Source organism: Dasypus novemcinctus, chromosome 13, assembly GCF_030445035.2.
Source record: "Dasypus novemcinctus isolate mDasNov1 chromosome 13, mDasNov1.1.hap2, whole genome shotgun sequence".
Classification (NCBI taxonomy): Eukaryota; Metazoa; Chordata; class Mammalia; order Cingulata; family Dasypodidae; genus Dasypus; species Dasypus novemcinctus.
Window position 1 is genome coordinate 94,311,654 of NC_080685.1, and position 11,703 is coordinate 94,323,356.

The window sequence follows — 11,703 nt, forward strand, 5'->3', positions numbered from 1 at the left end:
AGGTCTACAGTTTACTTTATGGTTTACACTTCGCATACAATTTTATAGGTTTTGACAAAATGTACAATGCCTATATCTATCATTACAATATCATGCAGAACAACCCCAATGGCCTTTTTTTTATTTTTAAATGCCCTATGTTCCACCAATTCTTCCCTTCCTCTCCCCTCAGAACGTCTGGCTACCACTATCTTTATAGCAGCGTTCAATTTCTTCCATTACTACAATAATAATAAGTCTAATTTGGTCTACAGTTGCATTCCCCCATGTATTTGTTCATTCTTCAATCTCAAGGATTTTGGGATAGTGATGCTTGCTCTGCTTCAGATTAAGAGAGGGCTTAGAATATGGGACAGATGGATGGAACTTTCTTGCTTGCAGTTGTAGATATTCTTTGTTTTTCAGGATGGGAATTGTCCATTATTATCATTTTGTTAGTTGTTCTGGGTAACAAGCTGGAGGGTAAGTAGGTATTGGCTGCAACTCTGCTGAAATTCAGGGCTCAGCTGGCATATGTTCAGATGAAGATTAAAGTCTCTGGAACTTATATTTAATGGGTATAGTGCTAATTATAGGTTCTAATAAAAGGGGTAGAAAAATCATGTGTAGGGAAATTATAAATGAGTCTAACTCTGTTACTTTGGGGAAAGGCCCAGTGATGGGGGCTGTTTTCATGGGGTTGTGTGCTTTGCCTATAGTGTCCAGATGTCTCTAGAGCTCTAAGGAGCAAGCCTGTTTGAAGCTTTGTTTACTGTGGCAGTAAGTGAGATCTGCCTGAGACATGAGTAAGTAAGTTAGAAATGACCTCCTAATTCACTTTGAAATCTCTTAGCCATAAAAACTCTTTTGTATTTAATGTTTCTCTTTTTGGTCAAGATCTTTTTCCAAATGCATCGCTAACTGATGCTTGGTATTAATCCCTCAGTGCTAGGGAGGCTCATCTCCAGGTATCATGTCTGACACTAGAGGAAAGGTAGTTTATTGTGAGTTTGGCTTAGAGAGAGGCCACATTTGAGTAACAAGGATGTTTTCAGGAGGTAACTCTTTATTACTTTTTTCCTTCTGCTTGGTTTGGGATTAGTTTGCTCTTCTTTTTCTACTTCCTCTAGGTATGCAGTTAGGTCTTAGATTTTAGTTCATTCTTCTTTTTTAATGTATGCATTGAGGGCTGTAAATTTCCCTTTCAGCATCACCTTTGATGTACCCCATAGGTTTTGATATATTAATGTTCCTCTTTTCATTCGTCTTGAGATATTTACTGATTTTTCTTGCAATTTCTTCTTCAACCAACTGATTATTTTAGAGTACGTTGTTTAATCTCCATATATTTGTGAATTTTCCTTTTTTGTCCATTACTGATTTCCAGCTTCATTCAATGGTGATCAGAGAAGATGCTTTATATAATTTCAATCTTTTAAAATTCATTGAGACCTCTCTTGTTACCCAAGGTATATTCTCTCCTGGAAAATTATCCTTGAGCACTTGAAAAAAAAATATATATCCTGGGAAGTGGATGTGGCTCAAGTGATTGGGCTTCTGTCTACCATATGGGAAGGCATGGGTATGATCCCTGGGGCTTCCTGGTTAAAAAATAAAAACTTCCTGGTTAAAAACAAAAGCATGCCCATATGGTGAACTATATGGTACAAGTGACAGGGAACATCTCTCTACTTCAGAGTTGCCCAGGATTGAATCCCAGTGAATCCTAGAGGAGAAAAATGAGAAGACAAAAAGAGAAAATGATACAGAAGATAACACAGCAAATGGACACAGATAGCAAAAAACAACAGGGCAGGGAGGAGGGGGAGAGAAAAGAAATGAATATATATCCTGCTCTTTTGGGGTGTAATGATCTATAAATGTCTATTAGCTTTAGTTCATTTATCATGTTATTTACTCTCTCTTTACTTGTTTATCCTCTGTCCAAATGTTCTAGCCAATGCTCAGAGTGGTGTATTGAAGTCTTTAACTATTGTAGTGATGTTTCTTTCTTTCTTCAGTTCTGCCAATGTTTGCCTCATGTATATTGGGGCACCCAGTTAGTTGTGTAAATATTTATTATACTTATTTCTTCTTGGTGAATTTCCCCTTTTATTCATATATAATGGCCTTCTTAATCTCTTATAAAAGTTTTGCATTTACAATCTATTTTGTCTGATATTAGTATCACTACTCCAGGTCTTTTCTGGTTACTATTTGCATGGAATATCTTTTTAAACCTTTCACTTTCAACCTGATTGCATCCTTATATCTGAGGTGAGTCTCTTGTAGAAAGCATAGAAATGGTGCATATTTTTATATATATTATGTCAGTATATGTCTTTTGATTGGAGAATTCAATCCATTAACATTCAATGTTATTACTATAAAGACATTACTTCCTTTGTCCTATTTATCCTTTGTCTTCCTGTTTTCATATCTTACTATTGTATGTCTTTTTACCCTTTAAGTTACCCTACTAATAATCTTCATTTCTACACTTTTTTCTAAGTCTCTCACCCTTGTCCCTTCCTTTCTGGCTGTAGCACTCCCTTTAGTATCTCTTTTAGATCTGGTCTTTTGGAACATTCTTTCTCAGTTTTGTTTGTCTTCATAGACTTTAAACTCAAACTAGTTTTTCAAGGACAGCTTTGCTAGATAAAGAATTCCTAGCTGGCAGTTCTTCTCTTTCAGTACCTTAAATACATCATACTACATTTTCTTGCCTTCATGGTTTCTGATGAGACATCAACATTTAGTCTTATTGACCTTGTATGTGATGCATTGCTTTTCTCTTGCTGATTTCAGAACCCTCTCTTTATCTCTGTTATTTGTCATTCTGAATACTAGATGTCTTGGAGTAGGTATATTTGGGTTTATTTTGTTTGGGGTGCCTTGTCCTTCTTGGATATTGATATTTATGTCTTTCATAAGGTTTGGGAAGTTTCCAGTCATTATTTCCTCAAATATTCTTTCTGCCTCTTTCCCATTCTTTTCTCCTTTTGGGACACCAATAATATATATGTTTGTGTGTTTCACTTTGTCGTTTAAATCCCTGAGAACTAGTTCCATTTTCCCTATTCTTTTCTCTTTCTGTTCTCCTATCTTTTCAAGTTCAGACACTTGGTCCCCCAATTCATTAATTCAGTCCTCCTTCAATTCAAATCTGCTGTTATGTGCCTCTAATATACTTTTAATCTCATCTATTGTGTCTTTCATTCCCATAAACTCTTTTTCTTTGTAGCTTTAAAATTGTTCTTTATGCTCAACTAGTGTCTCCTTAATACCCTTTATCTCTTTAGTCATATTTTCCTTTAATGTCTTGAATTGATTTAGGAGATTTGTGTGATTCATTAATTAGTTGTCTTAAATCCTATGTCTGGTCAGGATTTTTGGTCTGTTCCATTGGCAGGACCATTTCTTCCTGTATCTTAGTATGGCTTGTAAATTTTTTGCTGATGTCTAGGCATCTGAATATGTTGGTGGATTTACTCTGCTGGTCAATTTCTCTCTTTTGCCTAGTGGTTTTGTTTCACTGCTCTTCTTTGATTTTAAGGTCAACATATTCAAGTCTTTATATCCCTGTCTACATATAATAACATGACTTTAAAATGCTGTTTGACCTAATGTAAGGGGGAAATGGAAAGGAGAAATGAGTTTATATGGCTATGAGTCTCTAAAAAAGAGTCTGGAGGTTGTCAGAAGGATTGCTCTTATGCACACCTGAGCGGAGTCTCAGAGACAGATAAAGTAGATACAACCCCAGGTATCGAGGGCTAAAGAGACCCACGGGTTCTATGGTCATGGCAGATGGGGTTCACTGCCATGTCAGATGGCCCTTCTTTGGAGCTGGTGTTTCTGCGTGACGGAACTGGACTCAGATGGGATCTCTTTCCACAAGACTTTCATGCTACTTTACTGGAATTGTAGTTGGTGTTGGGATTTAAGATATTTTTAGGGGATTTGAATCTCTGGACTGACAATATGATAGCCACACCCTGAACCTCAACAGACTTCAACTCCTACACTCTAATTTATTGGATTTACCCCACTCAGCTAATATGGAGTTGAAGAATGTCAACCACCACACCATGGAGCCTAGAGTGCCTACAACTGAAAGCAGGAGGATTGCATCCAGTATCCATGTGGAATCTAAGCCCCCTCTTGACATAGATGTGCAATGGACACAACCAATCCAAGGTCCACAGAGAAAATGTGGCATTGGTGTGGGAAGGGTGGCCATGGTGGCTGCTGGGTGCGGGGAATGGGGGGAAGAGATGAGATGGGGAGGCATTTTCGGGACTTGGAGTTGTCTGGGTGCTGCTTCATGGACAATTACGGGACATTGTAGATGCCCCCAGGGCCCACTGGATGGAACATGGGAGAGTGTGGGCTATGATGTGGACCATTGACTATGGGGTGCAGCGATTTCCAGAGATGTACTTACCAGGTGCAATGGATGTGTCATGATGATGGGAGAGAGTGTTGCCGTGGGGGGAGTGGGGGGTGGGGGCGGTGGGGTTGAATGGGACTTCATATTTTTTGAATGTAATATTTTTTTTAAAAAGAATAAAAAAATTAAAAAATAAAAAAAATAAAATTGCCCAAATTAAGTTATCAAAATAGAGCCAGTGACTCACTAATTGGGTGCAGATCCAATCCAAGGTATCTGAGAAGAGAGACTCCAAAAGCATTTTTCTCCTCACAGTTTCTAGGCCAGCCAGCAGTGGTGTTCATCAGAGAGTCTTTTCACAGAGGTGTCTCTTTCAATACCCATATGCCTGTCATTCTGTTATGGCCAGAGTCCTGATTCAAAGCAGGTTCTGCTGGCCAAACTCACTGAAGAGATACCACTCTCTGCCCTTCAGTGAACCCTCCCTCTTCCCAGGGAGGAATATGTTTGTTACCCTTTCAGTTAAGTGTACTGAGTCATGAGTTTTATCCAGGCTGTTCTTATCATTCCTATTTATTCATTTACATTTTAGCACCTGTAGGAAGTAAAAAATGGTGTTACATATCAAACAATATCGTACAATAATACTGGCATTTGTAATTACCCAAATGGTTACCTACATTGTAGGTCTTTATTTCTTTATGCCACTTTTAACCACTGTTTAGTGTCCTTTCCTTTCAGTCTGAAGAGCTCCCTTTAGCATTGCTTGTAGGGCAGATTTAGTGGTGATGTATGCCTTCAGCTTTTGTTTATCTGAGAATGTCTCCTTTATTTTTTGAAAGAAAATCTTTCCAGATTTAAAATTCTTGGCTAATAGCTGTTTATTTGCAACACTTTAAGTATTTCAACCCACTGTTTTCTTGTCTCCATGGTTTCTATAATGAAAAATCAGCAATCAATCTAATAGAGTATTTTGATAAGTTCTCTGTCATTATTTCCTTTTTTTTTCCAAGATTTATTTTTTATTTCTCTCCCCTTACCTTCCTCCTCCCCAGTTGTCTACTCTCTGTGTCCATTTGCTGTGTGTTCTTCTGTATCCACTTGTATTCTTGTCAGCAGTCCCAGGAATCTGTGTCTCTTTTTGTTGCGTCATCTTGCTGTGTCAGCTCTCCATGTATGTGGAGCCACTCCTGAGCAGGCTGCACTTTTTTTGTGCAGGGCAGCTCTCTATATGGGGCACACTTCTTGTACATGGAGCTCCTTTACATGGGGGATACCCCTGCATAGCACGGCACTCCTTGTGCACATCAGCACTGCACATGGGCCAGCTCATCACACAGGTCAGGAGGCCCTGCATTTGAACTTTGGACCTCCCATGTGATAGGCAGAAGCTCTATCAATTGAGCCAAGTCCACTTCCCTGTCATTATTTCTTTTAATAAGCCTTCTGGCCTTTCTCTCTTTCTTCTCCTTCTGGGACTCTCTTAATGCATGTGTTGGTATGCTTGTGTATCTTAGTGGTGTCTCAGGCTATTTTTGCTTTTAATAATTCTTTTGTCTTTCTGCTCTTTTGCATGACTCATTTCAAGTGTCTTTTCTTCAAGTTCACCGATTCTTTCTTCTGCCAGTTCCAATATGCTCTTGAAACTCTCCTGAGAATTTTTCATTTTAGTTATTGTGGTCTTCAACTCTGAAAGTTCCATTTGGTTCCTTTTAAAATTTTTTGTTGGTCTAAGATTCTCATATTGCTCATTCATTGTTTTCCTGATAGCCTTTAGTTCTTTCTCTGTATTTTCTTTCTTCTCCTTAAGCATTTTTCAAATCACTTTTTAAAGACCTTGTTTAGTATGTCCACATTCTGTTCTCCTTCCTTTGTGTTTCATGGATTATTATTCTCTTCCTTTGAATAAGCCATCATTTCCTGCTTCTCTGTTTGTCTTGTACTCTGCTGCAACCTGTATATTTTAATATTTTAAAATGTTGATTTTGGCATATATTCCCTGAGATGTCTGTTTCTTGATTTTTGTAACCAGATGATAAGATAGAGATTTTCTTGAGTTTCAGCCCTCCTATCAGAAAAGTTTGCCCAAGGCGAAAACAGAGTACAGGGTTTTCTATATCTTTTTGGGCCTCTGTCTTGTCCTGGGAGTTTGCTTGTTAGTTGTTTGGAGTTCCCCTGATCTGCTTACAGGGGTTTGGTTGTCCTCTCTGTTTCCCAGGAGACAGACCTCATTCTTTCAGGTGTTTGAAGCCAGAAGGTCTTTACCCCAGAATGTCTATCTCTATAATTTCTTATACTTCTTTCATCATGTCAAGCTGCTTTTCCCCAAAGGATACTTTCCCAAATCAGTATTTCTCAGCTGAAACCGGGCCAGGGATCCATTCAGGGTTTGCAGACTGGCTTTATAATGCCCTGGGGAGGGGATTAGGAAGAGTGCCAAGAACTTCTCTGATGGCTCCCCCAAGATAAGCTTTCCTGGCCTGCTTAGAAAATGTAGCCCTTTAATTAAATGTTTCCCCATCCCCGAGGAAGTGCAGCACTGTTAAGTCTTCATCATTTCCACCCCTCTTTAGGATGGGTTGAAACAATGGCTGCCCTCCAAGTCAGGCTCCCAGTGATCCAAATTCACTAATCAAAAGTTATGATCAGTGATCAGCCATGTCCACCCCTGATTTTAGGGAAGCTCTCTGTCACCAGTGAACTTGCCAGGGGCTGGACCCCAAGGTAGCCTGCTGTGAGAGTGGGGAAGGCCAATGGTAGCCTCAGTGTGGAGGCTCTTCGCTGCTCTTTACTGTAATTTATCAGCCTCTTCCTCCCACTCTTCCATGGATTCTGGTCAGTGTTCTTCTGGTCTCTGGAGTTTCAAAGTAGTTGTTTCCAGTACCTGTCTGTTTAATAGCTGCTTTGGTGGCTGAAAGAACTGAGTCCTGCAGCTCCCTAGTCCACCCTCTTCCCACAATCTTCCCTAATATCATTTATTCAATGACTTTTTTTTTTTTGAGGTACTGGGACCAGAGATTGAAACTGGGACCTTGTATGTGGGAAGCTGGTGCCCAACCACTGAGCCACACTGAACACTCCCCTGTGTTGCTTTTTTGGTTGTTTGTTTTGCTTGTTTGTTTTTGGGAACCAAACCCAGGATCTCCCATGTGGGAAGCAGGAGTTCAACTGCTTGAGCCACATCCACTACCCTTAATTACTTATTATTTGTTTTTCCTAATCACCACTTTGATCAGGTTTTTCACCAACTCAATAACTTCCAAGACTCTCTACTGCCTCCAGAAATAATGGAAGAGTACAATAGAAAGTATGAAACAAATTCCTTCTTCTCCAGCAACTTCTTGCTGTTTACTTAATTCCCTTGACTCTGACACTAAGTATATGTTTGCTAATCAGGATGAACCAAGAGAAGGGATAGAACTAAAAATTCCTTTGCTTTCTGACGCAAAGTTCCTATAGATGAAACAAATCTTTTGAAATCACTTTTATTTTATATGCCCAAATTCATTCTTCAGAATGTATCAGGACAAGCCATTTAAACCACACAGGAGGATAAGTCAATTCTGGAACTTTCTCAAACACCTTGTTTCCTATAAGAATTTTTCTCACCTTTCTATTTCTCATGAGACCAGGGAGAGCCCAGCTTGCACCTGCAAAGGAGTTAAAAAAAAATAAAAAAATAAAAAAATAAAAAAAATAACAGATCAAATCCACTTAGAAAGATTTCACCATTCAATTGCCTACCCTAGGTAAGGGTTCTGATTTCCCATGGCACCTGCATACACCCTAGAAATATTTTTTGGCATTGATATTTACAGAAAAATAATAAACATAATCCACATTGGTGAACATATTGATCCCCACATTTCACTGACATTTACGAATAAATGATGGATTGCTTTTCTTGCCAGGCTGCCTGGGCTGACCTACGTGGCCTGTACATAATTTACTTTTGATTAAAGGAGTGCTTCAACATCGAGATTCTGTTTGGGAGCATGAGGCAAGATCAATACATTTATGACACAAACTTTCAAACAATGTACTCTGAGCAAGAAGTCTCAGCAGTCAATTCATCTCAGATTTAGTGGCGGGTGGGGACAAAGGAAGAGGAAAGGCCTGGAATTTCTGAGTTTGGCACAGGGTACTATTTAGTCTGAAAACAGAGTGGCTTTGCTTTTTATAATTTTGGGTCTGTGCCATTGTGAAAGAAGATTGTTATAAGGAGTTTTAAGGGCCCAGGAGCATTCTCCAGAGGAATAAGAAAGATGACAGTAGTTGATTAGAAAGGCCAAGGCTTCTGAAAGACTTGGAATTCTCTCATCTGATATTTTGTGTATTTTTACCCATTCTGCACAGGCAGCATTTGTCTTGCACATTACATTGTTTGTTGTCCAATGCTTGAAGCTGAATGCTCTTAGATAGGGCATGTATTCTCTAGTTTTCCACAGTCCCCACCATCCCTTATTGCTCCAAATCTGGTCTGTTTTAATAACTTTTACTGCTGCTCCTTCCCTGAGGGCATTTCAAATTGCCATTCTTAAGTTACACTCCTTTGTGATGCTTTCTTAGTGTCCTAGTCCAAAAGGATATCACTTTATCTCCATATTGTGATTATGTCATTGACTGGCTATGGGATAATAATAGTTAAAATGTTTGAGTCACATACCTGCATCTCATTCAACACTCATAACAAGCCTCTGAGTAAGGTACTGTCATTTCCCCCATTTACAAGATGAGAAAATGGAGGCTTTGACATGTAACGCCATTTGCTAAAGGTAGCACAGTTGGTGACTAGCAGACACAATGTTCACACCAGTGGTCTTGCTGCCAGGCTTTTGGTTGTGCCTGCTGGCACTTCCTTAGAGAGCATGTTGCATGAAAACAGGAGCCCTGTGTTACATACCGTCAGAGCCCTAGCACCTAGGCACTCAGTAAGTGATTGCTGTAGCTGAAGTTCAGGGAGCCCTAGGCCACCAAGGACAATTGTACACATTTCACCTTGCAGCTGGCTAAGGGTAACAGGAGGAAAGGGGTCCAGGGAGACTAAAACCCAACTCACCAAGCAGAGCCTCCAAGTATACAGTTGCATGCACCTGGGAGAATAGGCAAGTTCTTCTAATTTGTGCAAAGGTTCTGTATGGGCTAAGGGCAACTCAGATGGATATCAATTGATCTAGAAGATTAGGCAGCTTCAGAGTGAACCCACTGCAAGTTCCTAGAGGACTCAAGGTCCCAACTTGGCATTAAAAAGTAGGCAGTGGATGGGATAGCGGATGGCAAGGGGCAATAGTGGCATATTTACCAAAAAACGCTATTTAATATCCAGAGCCAAAGGAAGTTTCTGTCTCATTTGCCATTCTTAGTTACCCATATTTTTCAGCTCATCCCTTTTTTTTGTTCTCTATGGTAAAGCACTAATCTGAATCTTCCTTCTCGCATTAAGCATATCTTTTCAACCCTCCCTTCTTTCCTTTCTATTTTCAATAAATATTTGTCAAGCTTCTGCTAGGTTTCAGGCACCTAAGAGAACGAGAAGTAGAAAATTACAAAGAATGATTTTGTCCCTGGCATTATGGCACTTGTAATCTAATTGGAGAAAACAGATATTAAGTAATTAACTAAATTTACATGCTTTTCGGAATAATAGTAACTACTTGTTATTTATTGAGGAATTATTATGCATTAGAAATTTTAGTATGCACTTTTTTTTTTTTTTAGATTTTATTTTACTTTTTAAAATTTATTTCTCGTCCCTTCCCCCCTGCCCCAGTTGTCTGCTCTCTGTGTCCATTCACTGTGTGTTCTTCTGTGAGCACTTCTATCCTTATCAGCGGCACCGGGAATCTGTGTTTCTTTTTGTTGCGTCATCTTGCTGTGTCAGCTTTCCATGTGTGCTGTGCCATTCCTGGACAGGCTGCACTTTCTTTCATGCTGGGCGGCTCTCCTTACAGGGCACACTCCTTGCACATGGAGCTTCCCTACGTGGGGGACACCCCTGCGTGGTGTGGCACTCCTTGCACCCATCAGCACTGCGCATGCGCCAGCTCCACAAGGATCAAGAAGGCCCAGGGTTTGAACCGTGGACCTCCCATGTGGTAGGCAGATGCCCTAACCACTGGGCCAAGTCTGCTTCCCTAGAATGCACCTTTCATGCATTGTCTCATTAACCTTCACAAAAAATCTCTGTGAATTAAGCATTATTATCTCCTTTCTTTAACGTTTTACTCCAGAAATCCCTCCCTAAATGAGAAGATCAGAAGTAATGAAAGCTGCTCACAATCACTTGGATAATTTATGCATTTTTCTGTATGTCCTTGAATTTTAATGCTAACATATCTCCCTTAGTCTTTTCAATGTCCAATAATAAGCCTGAGAAACTTCGGCTCCCAAGCTGCTCGAGTTTCTAGTTTATTTCATGTCTTTGCACAGCTTTCCACATCTGCCTTTGGTGCTGCTGCTATTGATTACCCTTTTCTGCAATGCCAGCTCTCTGCCCCTCACTGAGTATAACTCTTTTGGGACAGGAAGAATTGCCCCCATTCCTGCTCTCTAAAGCAGAGCCATCCTTCCTTGGCATTCTGTACTTAATGCTGTGGATATAACAGCCCTTAAAGCAGAATTTAGACATCCAATAGCATGGCTTATGACTTTCTTTCTTGCAACCTCCATATGGAAATATCATTCCTTTGGATTGAACAAGAGAATAATGACGGCAGACATTGTATCTGAACACAACATGCCAACAAAACATGTACCATTGGTGTTTCCATGTATGGTCACTGCACTGCTCCATTGCCTATCTTAATGGAACCTGTGTAGGATTACACTTCTAAATTAGTATATAGGAGGAATCTCATCTGAATGAGAGGACAGCAATTAGAATAGTAGCATTTATTGAATGCAGCCATTGCATATACACCATATATCCAATTCTGTACTACTTTCTTTTTTCCTCACAAAAAACTTGAGATATATTATTGTTGGTATTTCAAGGTTTGAAAACAGGCCCACTGAGGTTAAGCAGTTTGTCTACAATCACATCATTAAGTACAGAAAGAGTCAGAATTCAGAATCAGGCTTAAAGAGTTCTAAAGTACCCCATCTACCACAACCCCCTATACTACATTGGTTTATAGAAGATACCAGGAGAGGATGGTTTATAGACTGAGTGACCTCATGATTGTTCTCAGAGCATGGTGGTGGATCAGTCCATTAACATCATCTGGGAATTTGCTAGAAATGCAAATTTTTAAAAATTATTTATTTATTTTTAAAACTTACATTCAGATAATATGAGGTCCCATTCAACCCCACCGCCCCCACCCCCCACT